This window comes from Halichoerus grypus, chromosome 3 (genome assembly GCF_964656455.1).
Source record: "Halichoerus grypus chromosome 3, mHalGry1.hap1.1, whole genome shotgun sequence".
NCBI lineage: Eukaryota > Metazoa > Chordata > Mammalia > Carnivora > Phocidae > Halichoerus > Halichoerus grypus.
In genome coordinates this window covers 63,623,101-63,641,019 of record NC_135714.1, presented here as the reverse complement: position 1 = coordinate 63,641,019, position 17,919 = coordinate 63,623,101, and the positions used below count along the sequence as shown (strand labels likewise).

Sequence of the window (17,919 nt, the reverse complement as noted above, 5' to 3'; positions counted from 1 at the left end):
TTCTAATTTAGAAATGGAACAGAAAAATGTAAAATAGAATATATATATTTAATAATGTATATTTGCATTAATCATTGTCTTTGGTCATAATGTATCTGCTGAAGCTAGGAAAGCTAGCTTTCCTCATGGTATATACTGTCTTCCTTTTAAAATATTCACCACACAGTTTTATATAAGTTCTGGGAGGTATTATCCTATACATCTCATTGGCATACTAGAGAACAGAGATATAATTGGGTTATTTATTTTATCCTGGGGAATATGATGAATGGAACAATTAGAATCCTCAAGACTGTGACATTAATAAGCTATTTTATAAGGACTAAAGACAAGTATATGCTATAGCTACCAGTTACCAATGAAAACGGAAAGGCATTTTTTAAAGAGAGAAATAAAGGGAATGGCCTTTGAATTTTGTCACTTGACTCTCCAGAACAACAGAATCTGGAAGCTAAAGTGTTAACATCTATAAGCTGTTCCAACAAGGGAATATATACTGTTAAATATTGGGAGTTATTTAAAATGCCAGTGAGTATAATAGCAGTGCTCTGAAATAACCATTTCATCTGCCTACATTACTCTAAAATTAATGAATAATGAAGCGATGCCCTTCACATTCTCTTCCCTTTCCATTCCAAGATATATTGATCAGATGACATTTATTTAAGTTTGGGATAATGTATTAATTTCAAGATAATTATTCAATATACTTTTGTCACTGTTGATATGCTTCAATGTCATCCAGGGGCCGGGGGATGAATAAACTGTTATCTGACATTGCTGGACAGGGTGCTAGAAATAAATGCAATTTTTCTCCTTGAGATTCACTGACTTGGGTTTTTATTTGGGGAGGGGCCTGGAAAAGGAGAAAGCTGAAGGTAGAGAGGGTATGATGATGTAACCTGCAGGTTAAGAGGATAAGGATATTTTGAAAGGTGGTACTCTGGGACAAAGTGCTTTTCCATTGTTGCTGGGGTCAGACTGATCCTCAGCAAAGCTGACAGAGCCCATCCTTAGTGGATGCCACTGCAATATTAACACTCATTTGGAGCAGATGTGGCTAAAAGCATGAAACATTGAACAAACAGCTGCCACAGATCCAGTGCCATTGCATAAGCACTTATGTTCTATTAATGCAGGGGATTGCTGAGGCCAGTAGGGCAGACGTTATTCCCCACAGTTCTTTAGCAGATGGGCCAAATGATGGCTCCTTGGAGAAGGGCTGCCCTGTTGAAGCAATCCCTCCAACCTAGGTAAAGATTCTAATACAAAATCATCTATGCACAAAAACGATTCATATAAGGTCAGATCATGTTCTGTCAAGATATTTTCTAGATAAATACTTCAGAATGCGCTCCTTTTAGTGTATTCCATTTCATTCTATTCTATTTTGATTCTGACAGTGTGCCAACGGTACAATGTTGTTTCTTCCTCTTTTCTCACTTTGCAAGTTGTATGTTCGTCCATGATGTATATAGGACTCTGTGTTTCTGCACATAGGATGAGTTGAGATCCTGGTACTGCAAACTTGAATCTCTGCTTGCCTGATTCAGTGGGTTCAGACATGGTGTTACCAAGTCTACAACTGGTAGTCTGACACCCATATGGGCTTCCAAGGTTTTCCTCTGTTCACTGGAACAATGTGAAATTTAGGACTACAAAGCAAAACTGTCAAGCAATATGGGTCATGACTATAATTTGTTCATAATAAGAATCAACACGTCTCCTGCTTTCCTGCACTGCAGAGACCACATGGGCGGTATATGCACGTTTAAAGAGAAAAAGAGCAGGCAATAATTCTAGCCTGCTCCCTCTCTGGCCCGTTTGTACTCAATGCCACCCCACTTGCCTGTGCGGGCTAGTCACCTGGGTCATTAGGCCTGAACGAGCCGACACACTGATTCCAGCAAGTGGGTAGTTCCTTTCAAGATGAGCCGAAGTGGGAGAGGTGCTGTCTGGAATTATATTTTTATGGATTTTCGAAGAACAACGCTTGCTAGCCATAATTGTACTTCAGCATATTATGCCATCTAAGTTGTCTGCTCTAATGTCAGAAGGAAAGAGGGAAAAAGAAAAGGAACAGGTGAAGGATAGTCAGTAGAGCCAGGTATGGAAAAGTTACGTAACTTCAGTAGAAGCATGACGTAAGAAAGCAACAAGCATTTTATCTATTCTTTCTCATTATTGGGGGGCTAGGGGGTGCACACTATGTGCTAAGCATTATTGCAAGGATACACATTCATTAGGTCAATGATTACATGAAACATATTTTAATACAGAGCAACTGATGAAAAAAGAAAAGTAGAACAAGAAATTGAACCAATAAATTAACCAGATCATTTCAGATTTTGATAAGTGCTCTACAGACCATAAAACAGGAAAGTGTATTGAAGAGTACCCAGGGTGCTGAGTGGGTAGCACGCTACTTTAGACAGAGTGTTACAGAACCTGGACTGGATCGCCGGACGGAAGAACCAAGCGGCACCCGGAGATCTTGGAGGATAGGAGGTTTATTTAACGCCGGCGGGCTCAGAGGCGAGTGATCTCCAAAGATCTGAGCCCCGAGCACAAACAAAGGGGGCAATTTATATACATCTACTTCCGCATACTTGGCACTTTTGGCACGTGCGTTAAGCGGGGCAGGGAGAAGAACCCGGATTGGTCCACACGGGAAGCAGAGCAGGGAGAAGAGCCCCATGGCAAGGACTGGGACTCTCTCGCTGGCTCGGATGGCCATCTTAGGACACAGATTTTCCTTATCAAGAGTGGTCGGGGAAGGGTTAGGGCGGGAGTCCTATGGCAGAAATAGGCTTGGTCCATTTGAGGGATTGAAAGAAGGCATTTTAGTTGGTGGGCTGGAAGCCTCTATATTATGATGTAAATTCACCTTTTTGAATTAATGTAAGTGGGGAGTTGGGGGAGAAGGGGATACAGAAGGAACTTAGCCCTGTGACTTTGACCCTGTTCAGCTGGTGAGTCCTCTGGGGAATGCCTCAAACAGTAGTTGCCCACAAGGCTCTGTTTTGTAGTCAAGAGCATCCTGCAAACCCTAGGCTGCCTCTCTAAACCTGGTGTCATGTCCAAGAAGGGAGAGAGGCAGGCGAGGATGCCAGCGTCCCTTTAGCCACATCTTCCTTTCTTCCCTCCTGACAGCAGTGTCCACACTTTCAGATATGAAGGAAGACGTGGAACTTTACCAGGGGTTCAGCAAATGTCAGGAGAAAGCTGAGTAATGCCTAAGGTTGGCCCAGATGCCTCAGAACTGAATGGAACGAAAAGAGCTGAGAATGGTACCAGAAAGTAAGTCAGCTCAAAATGTTCTTCTTCTTCTTTTTCTTTTAAAAAAAACAAAAAACAAAACAAAACAAAACAAAACCCTAACATGAAACAAATCCAAAGCCAGGAAGCAACAGTTCTAAACAATTTGTGCTAGATGCTGCTTAGAAACAGCAAGGGGATGTGTGAAATGACTCTGTCATGTTGAAATATTCACTGCCCTTGTGAGAGAGAAGTTCCTGGAGCCTACCTTTCTTGTGACTCTGGAGTAAAAATGTGAGCAATCCCTGTGTTAGCAAGGTGATATCAGTAACAGCAGAAGAAAAGAAAGGGGTGATATGTTAGTCTAATTATAAAATGCCATACAGACCTGGAAAAGATGAACCAGTGTGTTGTGGGGGAGAGGCCATGAGCTTGGTGGTAGGAAGGGGAGTGGTCCGAGATCCAGGTCCAGAAGCTGCCTGTCAGCTGTTTACTGCCGTGTTTTAGAGAGAATGTATCTTTAGTCCTTGCCTGATCTGAATACTACCAGCTGGCATTCTTAGCTTTATCCTCAGGCTCATAGGATCCAAAAGCCCTTCATGAATTAGTACATCCAGTAATTTTCAAACTATACGTATTTTCCCGGATCCTAAGGCTTTAGCTAATGTACGTCAGGAGTCCATCCCCTGGGGATGGAGGGGATTAAGAGGGTGAGAAGGAGCTTTCAGCTCCCTACCCCCATTTTAAATTGGTTCTGCTTTTTAAAAAGCCATAAAAATAAGCGTTGGCTTTGTAAAGACAGGAGGTGGAAGGAAGTTTTAACTGAAGCAATAAGGTTTGCTTCTTCTTTCGGGTGAGTTTGACTTCTTGGACCTACATGATGGTTCCAAACACAGATAGCAAGCTAGATGGGATTTGAGTAGACCTAGCAGCATCAATAGGCTATTCACAAGACTCCTTTTTCCACTTTTAAAAACCATCACAACCTGTCTTGTTCTCCAATATCCTGACGTAGTTCTTGGGCCTCAGTGACGGAAGCTTGTTCTAGTAATTATTGTTATGTTTCGGCAGACAAAACTCTGACTCCCTGTCTAGGGCTGTCTATGATGAGGTGCTTGAAGCCCATCTTACCCATGCTGAGGCCCGGCCTCTATCTCTTCTCTCCTGGGCAGCCTCCCTGCCCCTCTCCAGCCTGCTAACCTCTCCTTTCCTCCTCCTCTGATGGCGGGAGGAGCCTATGCACAATCTCCCTTCATGTTGGCTGGGAATTCTTTCACTAGTTTTGCTTTGTCAACACTGTGATGTCCTTAAAAGCGCAGACTTGTATGTGTTTCTCAAGTTTGGCAGCGCTGGCTCAATTATAGGCAAGCGATAAATATTTGTTGATTGCTAGGCCTTGCTCGTTTCAGGAACATTACAACTTACTGAAATTGGAAAACAGCTCTTACAACATCTGCTTTCTATATTATCTCTGTTCTGGAAAGGATTTAGAACAAATTTTATAATGACCATTTTTCTCTTCTCTAGTATGTATATAATCCTATTCCAGATCCAAATGAGAAAAAGCCTGTATTTTACCATCTTTCAGTCTTGCCATTTGGAGTAAATATAACACAGACACAAATACAGTGGCACCACTCAGAGCTCCGTACACTTCAGCAACTAATATATTGGCTTCTGTATGAAAATGCCATCCAGAACTCCTGGATTTTCATCTCAATTCTATCTCAAATTTCACATGACCCTAATTCCAAAACATCATATCTAGATCTTAGGTTTCTAATTTTTATAGCAGATAGCATTTCCTCTTCTACTGTGTGTGAGCAGTGGTATAAGTCTGATTTAGATGCCGTCTGTCAGGTGCATTAACCGCCTTAGAGAATAGTATTGTAGGAATACCAGAGATCATTGTTATGGTGTCTCCAAGACATTGTTTTAAGAAACGTAATTCCCTGGCTTCCAATGTAAGTTAAATGATATAGCATACGTTTTGCTCAGAGCATTGATGAGTCTGGTAAAATTGCCACCTGGCTAACAAGCCCAATGAGGAATGTACAGCAGCTCCAATGTCATTTATAACAATGCCTATACATTGGATAACAAGGGCAGCATTGGCTCCCACCTCTGCTGGCTGTCTTAACTGCTGGAAATACCGATCTGCTTTCCGAGCTGCTGTTGGCCATGGCCACCTGCTGGCTCAGGCACACCATTCCCCTGGCTCCCCTCCTGGTGTTGTCCTGGCAGCCTCCCCAAACTGCCAAGTTTGAGCCAGAGAGCACAGGGGTGTTTGGAACTTTCCCACTGCTGAGGCTGCATCCTGCAAACTGGCTGGCAGCGGGGCATCTTGTCGCTCTCCAGGGTCAGTGTGTTGACTACTATGGTGATCAGCTGGCTAGCAGCAGCGGTGATTGGAAATTGCCCCAGAGAACGTCACGTCTTGGCAAGGGAAGGATACTGAGGGAGTGAGCCTTCATAAGAGAAAATAAACAATGCTTTATGAGGTAGCTGCGAGCATTTTCTCTCCAGCCTGAATTCATTTCAGGCATTTAAAACTTTGTTCTCAGAGTTGCCTTTAAGCATTTATATTTTGGTTTGGCAACTCTTCGGGCCATTGGTGTGACTTTTAAGTTCTGACCTAGAACTTGGATGTTCCCATTTAGCACATGAGGAGTCAAAGGGAGGTCACAATGGTTTCAGGTGGCAGATTGTAAGGAAATACCGGGGTGCTCACTTTGCATTGTGCTCCAAGCATTGACACAACTTATTTATATATCTAATCATCTGCATGACAAACAAGAGGGTTTGGATGCATTGTAAATACACTGAACCACCCTCCCATGACAAGGGTGGGGTCATTTATGAGCTATTGTCCAAACCAGGCTGTAAAAGCCCCAGTCGGAGTCATAGCTGACTCTGCACTGCTAATGCTCATAATAACAAACCTAGTGTTCCAGGCTGTGTGAATCTTGCCATGAGACTCAAGCTTTCTGGAGTGCTTTAAAATGTAGATTTTATTTTTATTCAGATATGGTGAGGCTTATAGTTTAGGAGGTAATTACCATTGAAAAGACAGCTTGGTATATTCACAGATACCCAGAGGAGGGGGCACTCCATGCCAAGGGGGCCACGCAGGGAAGCACCAGGGTCAGTCAGGAAGCAGAGGGAATAAGGGGCAAATGTTGGCAAGAGTCTTTATTGGGTTTTCCATAGGAAGGGACAGACAAGACAGGGAGAGCAGGCTTAGGATTGGCTAGGTTGAATAATTTCAGCAGGTTCTGGAGCATAGGGATTGTCCCTGGTTGTGGTACCTGGCCCTGGGGTGATTAAGGCAGAGGAAGAATGGCCCCCAGTTAAGAGAGCCCATTAGAGAAAGGGGTTGGGGTATAGGCTGTGGAGGCTGTAGATGGGTTATTCTGATAGGAAAGGCATGCTCCCATGTAAGTTGTTTGCTATCTCTAGGAATTAGCCAGGCCTGGGTAGGGCAGCAAGACCCCAGATGTGAAAACACCAAGAGAGAGGAATGAGAACACATGCCTACTGTGTCCAGTTCACCAGCGTGCACAGTATCAGGTGACAGCGAATTTCCGACAATAGGGTTATAGCTGATTTGTTCTTTATATTGTCTTCAGAAATCTCAAACCAAAGAGTCCTTCAAATTTTCTAACTGCTTATGGGACAGCAGGGAAGGAAGGGTATAGTGACCTGGAACATTCAAAACTGCCAGCCACAGTTTTTATCACACAGTGTGTGCAGAGAGGGGGAAAAAGAAGAGACTGAAGAAAGAAACCTCATCAGAAACATAACTGTGTTGAGTGGAAACACTAGAGGTCATGGCGGCTGGGCCATATGATGTGTCGCATATCTGATGAGAGAAGAGACATATTAGAAAAGCTTCTGATATTAATTTGGTTTTGTTTTGCTTTATTGGGTGGCAGGGAGCTTTTTAGTCTGACTTGAGATTATTTGGCTTGTATGCAGTAGGAAGTCATGACAGATTTGGAGGGAGAATGGCCTGGATGTGGACCCTGGCTCTGGCTAGGAGCTCTGTGACATTGGGCTGACCTTACCAGGTCTAAGTTTCTTTATCTAATATGGAGATAATAATTGTACCTTGAGTGAAGGCTCGAAACTGTTAGCTTTGAATAAGTCAGATCCCATTAGAAAGCGGCAGCTTAAGAGAATTCCATCAATCTTGTGTCTAGTGTATGATTCTCCCTCTTATTTCGCACCCTTATTAACAAATATTGTATTTTCATTTTCCATTTCTGTTCCCTTCATCTTGATGTTACAACATTTCTAGTTTTTCTACCAAAATTGATTCTGATAAAAGGGTAATTTGAGCATGTGTTAGCATTAAAAAGGAATATAAGAAGACTAAAAAGTACAGACATGCTACAAGGGGCAGTTAACATATCAAGAAATTCCTCTAGTCTCAATAAAATCTTGTGTTCCGATTTTCCTTTTACTAACATATAATAGTTGAGACATATTAATTTTCTTCTTCTTTCTAGAAGCTGTGTAGGCTCATAGAAGAGAATTAGAAAAATGTTGTATAGGAGAAAGAAGGAAAGCTTTAAATCACTATAATCTTTCCATCCAAACTCACCATTTTCATGCTTTCTAATTTTTTTTTCCTAAATCAGTGTTTTAAAAATTTAATTGTTGCTCATGATATGCATATATTCACTGTTTTATTTGACATTGTATCATAGTTGTTGCATATTTTATTATACCATTTTTAGTATCCAAATAATATTCCCTTTAATACCTTTATGGTTATTACAGGAATTATTGAGATAGCTGAGAAAATGTAGCTATGGAACAAAGGTCCCATACCGATGGCCCATGTGCTAAAACCACTCAGAGGACACATTTGGGAGGAAGAACCAACTTTAAAAAATAAACAAAAAAAACTTTTAAAAATCCAAAAACATTTATTTAAAAATATGGTTTTCTGCTTCTCTCGAAAACTTGGACCTGGTGATGTTGTGTCTGCATTTTCCTGTGCAAGAATATTTAGAAATAGAATAGGGTCCACTTTGGACTTGGTGTAAGCTTTTCAGTCTGTTGAACCTCCCATCCCCTGTGGCTCCCACTCACTTAATTTGACTGCATTGGAGGCTAAGGAAACTTAGAGGGTATTCAAGCTAGTGCATGGTGGAGCTAGATGCCACTAAGACCACACCAAATTGTAAGTTTAAGCCATGGAGTCTAAGGGACAAGAATGGGGGGAGTAGTGAGACTATAACTCACTGGATACAGCAAAGATGAAGGAGGTAGAAGGATGTTCCTAACATCTGGTTAAGTGGAAGACTCAAAGGTCATTGACTGGCAGGGGAAGATGACAAGTTTGGCTTTTTAATCTATGGATTTTTTTTCTCTCTGAAGTCCTTCTTTCTGGAGGAATTTAAAAGTATGAATTATTACTATTTGTCTGCACTGTGATGCTTCTTAGGATGACTCCTAAGAATGGCCAACAGCATCTTTGATTTCTCTTGCTGATGTTGGCTGAGATCAGAGGAAGAACTGAACTGCAGGGGACAAGCTCTGGCCGTCGGGTTGACCAAGGCAATAAGCCCACTTTACCCCTCAGTGGTGTGATCACATTCTGGGTGTTGAGTCAAATCACTCTGTCCAAAGCAGAAAAGACTTGAGACCCCGTTTCAAAAGGAGTTCTTGGAATAATCAGACCATCAACCTGAAGAACACGATGGCTACTTTAAAAAATGTAAGGATGTTTTTGTATTAAAAAAAAAGAATCCATTTCTTATGGACGATCTTGAAGTATAAAATTAGGAATCGTAAGTAAAAATTGTATTTTGGCAGGTTTAAGAATAAATATAGTGAAAACCTATCTAAAAATGAGAGGCCATCAGAAATAGTCTCTCTGGAAAGTGTACCTTTCAGCAGAGGTACACATGCACATGCTGGAAAATGACTTGTCAGGGAACCGGAGAGAGGATGCGGACATTGACTGTTTATCTTACCCAGTCTTACCACTGCATGATTCTATAAGCCAGAGCATCCTACAGGCAGCTCCAGAGACTCTTAAATTGATAGATGGAGGCGGCAACTCTGCAAACACAACTTGCATTTCCTGTGGAGCTCAGAACTTGAGAGTAATCTTATATCTCCTACTCAGATCTGCACTGGTTGCCAAACTGCAGGGGAGTAAAAGACTCCGTGTTATCTTGATAGACGAGCTGGAGAATCCCACACAGCTGTGTTGTGGAAATGTTCTCGATTTCTCTCATGATAACATTGAGTCATAAAAGGAAGAAATGAACATTTATTTGCCAACCCCACCTGTCTGTTGGGCCCACCATATCTATATTAGCATCAAGGGAACTTGCCTATAATGCTGAAATTTTTATCAGTAGGAGAGAAGCAACTGTTCTTTCCCTTAAATGGTGGCTAAAGCCAGTTCCTCTTTCATCAGAAATTAAATGTTGAAAACTGAGCCTTGGGTGACTCGCTTGTCAACATTTACATTTAATAAAATGTTTGGAACAACAAAAAAATCTCAAAATTTTTGAAATTCAGAATTAGGGTACAAACTGCTTTTGTTCTGAATCCAGTCTGAATACCAGAAATGGTCTTTTATTTAGAAAAAAAAGGAAGAAAAAGAAAAGATAATTGTGTTTTCTGGATAAAAGCAAGATCAAATGGAGGAGGAAAAAGGGAGGTAAGTGAAAATTCAGGAGCAACCATATTTTCTTTAAATGCCAAGTTCTGGGATTTATCCTTTTCTTTTATTAAATTTCTTGGTAAATTCATTATTTCTGAAATCACTGCAATGACATCTCTTCCATTATCAGAGAAGATTAATTTTAGAGTTGAGTGGGAAGTGAGTTTTCAATCTATCCAGATTAACTGATGCACTAATTGAAGTGCCTGTTTTCTTTTTATTTATATTTGCAATTAGCTCATCTGCTTTCTTTATACCCTTAAGATCAGCTATTTTCTATGCAGATTCCTTTTAAAAATTGACCGTACCCTGTGACTTTTAACCCACACTCTCAAGTTGAAGTGTAAGTATGTCCTAGTGGGACAATGCGTGTTGTCCTGTTTTCGAGAATAATGCAAACACCAAACAAAAATCATCAATAACAAAACAAAACAGGTTCTCTGGACCACAACAGCAAATCAGACCTGGCATCTATACCCACCACCTTCACAATTTGATTGATAACTGTGATTTGCTGACTCTCTCAATTACTCTGGTTTCATTACAGTCTGAGAAATGTGCCAAGCACTCATTTGGTTTTTATTGTCTTTCTAGCCTCGTGCTTGCATGAAATGCCCCCAAACTGGCATTTCAGGAAAGGATAGGTAAATTACAGCCAAAAGAAAAAATGTATATATGTTTCTTCAATGTGATCTTGCAATCAGGATCATCTTGCATTATCACCCAAAACCATATAGAAACACACCATTATCATTCAGGACACTGCAAACCAGCACACAGCCTGTTCTAAGTCCTCTTAATGTGCAGATCCCATGTATGTTTGGATTTTCTCTTATTCTGCTAATAAAATCCCCTTTCTAATCTCGGGCAAAGAGAAGCATTTCCAGTCCATTCCAACAATCTTGCTCTGCATCTACCTGGTCACCGATCAGTACACAATACGGTTTTGAAATGACCTTGAACTAAAGGTGCAACACCAAACCTTATGACCATAACAGTTTTGCAGTGTTTTAGAAGCACAGGCTATTTTAATTATGTACCATTTGAACTTAGAGCAAAAGTTACAAATTATGTCCTTTCCCTCTAGGTAATAAATATTAGGACATATGGACTGTTTTCCCCAACATCCCTAAGACTGAGGACTCTCAAGCTTTGAACTAGCAGCTTAGGCCATACCTAAGCCTTTTACAGATTTAAATAGAACTTTCTAACTCTGGCCACTAAATGCAACTTCAAGATAGAGTTTAATGTATGTCAGAAAATGAACAGTCTAAATAGTGGCCCCTATAGAAAATAGTATATTGCATTTGATTTTATCACAATGCAGATAAAAATACACCAGGAAAAGGAAAGATGACCCCTCTTGAATTCTATTTCCAACCTGGGTATTAGTATTTTTGTTGATATTCTCCTTCAGCAGTAACTCCTAGCAGTAGTCTCTCTAAATAGCCAGCTCTTTTGACCAATGCCCTACTGGGGCTCTTCATCGGTAACCATGTGTTAGGGTGAAATTTGAAGTGGGTTCTTCCTCTCTGTAATAATAACATTCCAAACTGAAATCTTGAGGCTTGGCCTCTTTACACTTGGCCCAAATCTGGTCACTTTAATAATAGCTGCCTCTTTCTTACCTCCCCCATTCTTGCTTCCTTACTTCTTTGAGTAATCTGTATGCAGTCTACTTCCTGGACTACATGGCAAGGTTTTTCAATGTTGGGATACCTTCAAATACATCTTTGTTGGTAAAGACCATCTTTGTGGTCTTCCCAGGTCCAAATACAGAGCTTTGATGTAATAACCATGTTTTAATTTTTTTGTTACATAAATAAATAAAACTGAATAATCATCTATTAATATAATGTTCTTGGGCCAAGTTTATATAGAACCTATATCATATTTTGCTTGGTTCACTTTTACCTAAAATTGGGGGCATTTCTTAGAATCACAAACTCTTAAGTATATATTTTCTATAATCTGAAATTCTGAAATTAAAATACATTTGTGAAGGATTATATGTATTTTTAAAAAATTCTTGGAAAAGTAAAAAAACTCTACATTAAGCTCTACTTTTCCATTGTTTTCTACACATTTTTATTCTTTTAAAAGCCTTCCATAGATAACAGTGTAGAAAGTCTCACATCTGTCCCTACACATTAACAATTCTGAAAGCAGAATTGTCAGTGAATGATATCTCTATTTGGTGACAAGACTAGCCTTTGGGTTCAGTCCAGGTTTCAGATACAGTCTCTCCTGGATATGTTTAATACCTTTAGAAACACCATGCCTGGAAAAAAAAAAGTACTCATAAGAAAGAACACAAAGAATAAAAAGGCAGAGGATGTGGAGGAAAAGAAGAAATGCTTAATGACATATAGCATGTTTCCATTAAAATTCTATTAAGCACAAGTTTCACAAGGTCCAAATGGTATCATGCCTGTAACACTGCTTTGTTAGGGAACTATCACAGAAGTCATTCATAATCCCTTTGTTTCTAACAAATCATGTGATACATGATGTTGACTCCCATGGACCTTAACATTTTTTATGGGCTTGGGCATAAATAACATATTATCCAGATCATGGGTATTTTCTTTTTTTAATAGTTATAGCACTATCTCCGTCACTGATGTGATGCTGAGAGGAAAAAGGTGAAACTCTCCAGGACAGTTGTCTACTGTGTAAAAACAGGTGTGGAAAGAATGGGTATACAGTAGAAAGTCTTATCATGACTTTATACGTTATAGGATTTTTAGATCAAAAAGATATCTATGTTATTTTTTATTCAGTTGTTAAGTTCCAGGCACTGCTCTGAGCTGAGAAGCTAACATTTCCTGAAAAAGTGCAAAACTTTAATTAAGCTCTTAGAGAACACCAACAGGAGTTCCTGTCCTCATGGAGTTTAGAGTCTAGTGATCTTTAACATGAAAAGATTCTAAGTGCCTAAATCCATACGATATTGTCCTAGGTCAGAAATTGGCATAGCTATGGCCTAAGGGCCAAATCTGGCCCACCACCTATTTTTGTAAAGTTTTATTGGAACACAGCCATGCCTATTCATTCACATATTATCTGTGGTGACTTTTGCACTTCAGCAGCAGAACTGAGTAGTTGTGATAGGGGCCATACGGCTTGCAGAGCCAACAATATTTACTCGGTGGTCCTTTACAGAAAAAAAATGGCCAACTTCTATACTAGGTGAAATGACAGCTTGTAGAAAAGGACTTTATTGGTTTAAAGCTGGATTTACTTCCTACACCTCAACGAATTCTTATGACACCTCACTGTGCTTTATCAGGGAGGAAACTGAGGCCCGGAGAAGTTAATGATCCTGATCAAAGTCACAGAATCACCAAGAAACAGAGTTGGTATTAAATGCTGGTCTTCTGACCAAGAGTCTGGCCACAGAACTCTGTGCTAAACCTGGTCTGGAATACAGCAGAGAGGAAGACAGGATTATTCCTTGTCCTCTGGCTTACAATCAAAAGAGTTCAGTAGCTCAAAGCACTTCCTAGCCTTGAAGACCCCAGGAGCTTCTTTGGCATATAGAAGAGAATTGGTAAATTGCCCCCATCTTATAAAGTAGGAAAAAGACCATTGTTTCTAAATACATTGTTAGAGAAGCTGATAAGAGAAAAAAAATCTTTCCTATTTTATCCTGCAAGGTTTTCTCTGTGATATAACAGCCCTGGACTCAAAGTGTGTTTTTGAAGGCTGAGAAAAATAGAGATGTATCCTCAGCACCTAGCAGCACATGGTATTCTGTAGGTACACAATAAATTTTGGTGAATAACAAGGATGTTTTACAGAACTTTGAGAAGAATTTGAGCTTGTAAAAATACTGTTTGCTCTAAATTTCTGAGCCTGAAATTATTTCTTATTATAGATTCATAAGAGTATTACCCTTGTCTTTCAACTCTTGCTAACAAGAATAACTAACCAAATTTTTAAAACTTCAGACCTTCAGAGTTTTTAAAACATTTTTTTTTACTTCTCAGATTTAACTCTAGAATTAAATTCCTTACATTAAAAAAAGAGCTTGAAAAATAATCTTTTAAAATGTATTAATTTCAGTCAACAAATCAGTGACATGCCCAACCATAATGGAGTCTGAAGCAAAAGAAAAAAACAATAATCCTGATCCTGTCTTTATGTAATATTTTAATATATCATTCATCATGATTTGCTTGCACTAATTGTGATTTCTTAAAAATATTGCAAAAAAATGTTATTTGTATTGATTACTGATTTTTTTTGGCAGCCCCTTAAGTTTAGCCCAAAAGGCAAGTGCCTTACTTACCTCACTCTAGTTGCAACTCTGCACACACACAAATAATTTAAAGATATTTTTCTCTCACTGGAAAAATTGTGCAAAATAAAGCTTCCAGAGAAAAATTCATCCTGGCATTTTTTTCCTTCACAACTTCATTCCTAGATTTACAATAAAATAAATATTTGTAGAGTATTGTTTTACATCTGATTGTGCAAATCTGATTGTGCATCTGATTGTGTCAGTCATCGGATGACTGACGTGTCACAGTAGGAAAGAGAAACTTGCACGCCGGTGACAACCCCTGGTCAGTGTTTTGAGGGGCGTGGACAAGACCTGGGAAACAAGTTCAAGCTCTTCTCTTTGAGGATTTCTGCTCTTCGCCCTTCCTTCTCCATTTTTAGTTGGCATACAGTCCTGGTAAGTGCGTCTCTCCTGATTTGCCCCTCGGTGCTCTATCTCAAGGTTTCTACACCACGGAATTAGAGTGATGGAAGAAGCAAGCCTTCCTGGTCCAAATCTAATGCCACACTATCCAGTCAGTTTCTCATTAATTAAGCTGATAATTTTATCTCCATCTATCTACCTCCTCTGCCTTTATTCTCAACTAGGACAAACATGAAATGAGAAAAAAGAATGTTTTTATTGACCTTAATCCCAACATTTTCCCCCCAAATTTTGCTATTTAAGTGTAGTCAAAAAGATTTTTTGGTTTTGTAGACTTATTCTACCTCTAGTAACAAACTTTAAAGTCCTTTCTAGTTTCTATTCTTACTCATAACTTCAATGCCTTTCCAAATAAAGCATTTTAACTTGAAGGAAGCATTTTATTTAAATTAAATTAAAGTGAAGTATGAATGAAATTGATTATTTTAAAGACAAAAATATAATTCAACCATCTAAAATCTTATTTTCATTTTGCATATTAACCTGTCAAAATGTATATGTTTGTTTTGCAGTTTCTCTCTGATTGTGCATAACATATGTTCTGCTTTCCCATTTCACATTATATCAAATCCATTTTTCTGTGTTTTTATATAATCATAATTATACAGTAATCATTCTGCTATGTGCTTAACTTATCAGATCACATTCTATTTTAAACATTTAGATTTCTTGTTTTAGTAGAAGACAAAGGAAGTTCTTCATAAGTATAGAATATGTTTCAATTTACTTTTTTTTCTTCATATAAATTACCAGGAGTAGGGTTACTGGGTTAAAGGAATGACTATGATATATGATTGTAGTTAATTATTCAAGTTTTTTTAAATATTAAAAATAAAAATTATACCTCTAACAATGATGATATTGTGGTGATAACTTGCATTTGAGCCTTTCCCCCAAAATTTTAAAATAATTTTGTATATTTTGGTCTTACTTTCCTGATAAACACTAAACAAACTCAAATATTATAAACAAGAAAACTGAGGTGTAAGGCAATGTGAGGAATATGGTTGTGTTCGTGTGTTACCAAATAGCTGGATTAAAAAAATAATCAACAGTTATGTTATTTATAGAATATAAACATCTGGATATATAGAAGTAGACAAATGGTTTTCACAAAAGATTTTTTAATATTTTCATCTGGATGTCATTATGCTAAGTAAATATACCTTGTTCCCAACTACAAAATAGAGACAAGCGGTAAGAGATGCTCCCATAATTTAAAACAACTTAAATTTGGAACAAAATTTACTAACACTGAAATCAGCACAAAAATGACAATTCCTATTTTATTATTTTAGGAGGACTAAGGCTATAAAATAGAACATGAAAAAATATGGAATACTATTTTCTAACAACTACTAAAACTATTCTTGAATTCGTTTGCTTATTTATTGTATTTTACAAAGCCATGATTCCCTTGTTTAAAGTCTATGATTGAGTTTAACTATTTTTATGGATTGAATGTTTGTATCCCTGTCCCCACCCCATACATACATTGAAGTTCTAATCCTCAGTGTTATGGTAATAGGAGATAAGGCTTTGGGAAGTGATTGGGTTTAGATGAGGTCAAGAAAATGGAGCTCCAATGATGGAATTTGTGTCTTTATAAGAAGAGGAAGAGACCAGAGCTCTTTTTATTTCCACCATGTGAAGACACAGCAAGAAGGCAGCTGTCTGCAAACCAGGAAAAAGGTTCGAACCGAGAGTCAACCATGAGCCACGCAGGCCATGGGATTTTGTTATAGCAGCCTGAGCTGACTATGACAACCATCAAAACATCATTCTAGCTTTTTCTTTGGCCCAGTTACAGACACATATCATATCAATCAATTTATAATGATTACCTGGAATATGCATTATTTGCTTAAAATAACTGTTCGTTACTTGTAAGTGATTAGGGCTTCTGTTCCTTGTTTTAAATTTATTCTTAAAGGTTTCTGACATAAAAATCCATAGAAACTTTCAGATTTCATGTGGCATCATTTCAGACTTATTTTAAACTCATTTTGAGCTTGTCTGCAAAAAGCAATCTTAGTGTGAAGGCCATTGTTAATTGGAAATATAAAACTTAAATAATTACCTGTATAATAAAATCCTCATTTCATTTTTTAAATAGCATATCATTGTTTAGGAAAACTGAGTTTTAGTCTTTCTGGCCCAAGGTCTACTCAGTCCTTATGCTATAGATTGGAACTCTAAACTTAAGTAGGTAAAATAAGCCAATCCCATTGTCACTCAGGCTGATTGTGATATTTATTAAATTTGACAATAGCATATTTACATTATCACAATATACTTTGCTTTAGAATCATGAAAATAATTGGCAAACTATATGAGAGTAGAATAAATTGGGAATAAAACTGCAGATACAAATAGTGTTCAAAAGAAAAAAAAGTGTTATATAAGATAAAATTTTATATAGCAGAAGATTTATTTAATGAGTACTTGAATTCGAATTGGGTATATCACTTTCAGAGGGTTTTTTTTTCTTCTAAAGAGTTTTCCTATTTACATAAAATATTTTTTGATTTGTAAAAATTCCATTTGATGAATTTTTCATGAATATATTATCTGCCCTCTTTATCAGTCTGTATCTGGTCAGGAAAATATTAATATTACAAACAGAAAAATGTAACCAGGAATTGGATACAAAAGTGTTGGAATGGCTGGAGGAGCAAAAGGGAGGAGGTGACGTAACCCTGATCTTAGAAACTATACAAAAGTGCTATTGCTCCTAGGATAGAGGAAGGAAAATCATCCAGATCCCATGATCACTGTGTAGCTGAGGTTGCTGTAAGTGCTGGCCTTGGAGCCTGTTGAAAGAAACTAGGAGCTGATACCACAACTAACATTGCAAAATCCCAAAGCCTGCAGGTATAGCAATGGATTCCGAGCCCAAGAACACTGTCCTATATGTGGCATCTGAAGCACCTCTTGCCTACACGAACTCTACAAGAACCTGAGCGGAAATATGGAGACCATACTGCCTTAGAGGAGCCTCTATCTTTGCTGTTATTTCTGCCACTGCCAGAGTTAATGCTTAAAAGAGAAAATAAAGAAAAATACCTTTTTTTTCCTTCCACTTTATCACTTTCTACTACCTCCCATTGCCAGAACATAAAAGGAAGCCAGCTGGGAAGAGTGGCTGGGAATTATAGCTTCCAGACATCTAGCCCTCATGGCACAGAACAGAGCACAGAATGATGGAGATGGACAAAACAAACCCAACCAACCAAACAAACAAAAAAGACCAGGTAAATAA

The 17,919-nt window shown here is 38.5% G+C and overlaps 1 long non-coding RNA gene across 2 annotated transcripts in view; it reads left to right on the top strand.

Moving 5' to 3' along the window:
- Positions 1–9,876: 9,876 nt before the first annotated feature.
- LOC144381258 (uncharacterized) overlaps positions 9,877–17,919 on the top strand; it is a 54,124-nt gene continuing 46,081 nt past the window's right edge. Inside the window, exons 1-3 of one of the 2 annotated variants that reach the window (XR_013446150.1) lie at positions 9,877–9,943; positions 14,456–14,630; positions 17,772–17,911. This is a non-coding gene — a long non-coding RNA (uncharacterized LOC144381258). Of the gene's footprint in view, positions 9,944–14,455; positions 14,631–17,524; positions 17,912–17,919 lie in introns of both variants that reach the window. The other variant, XR_013446149.1, reaches the window with a different exon arrangement.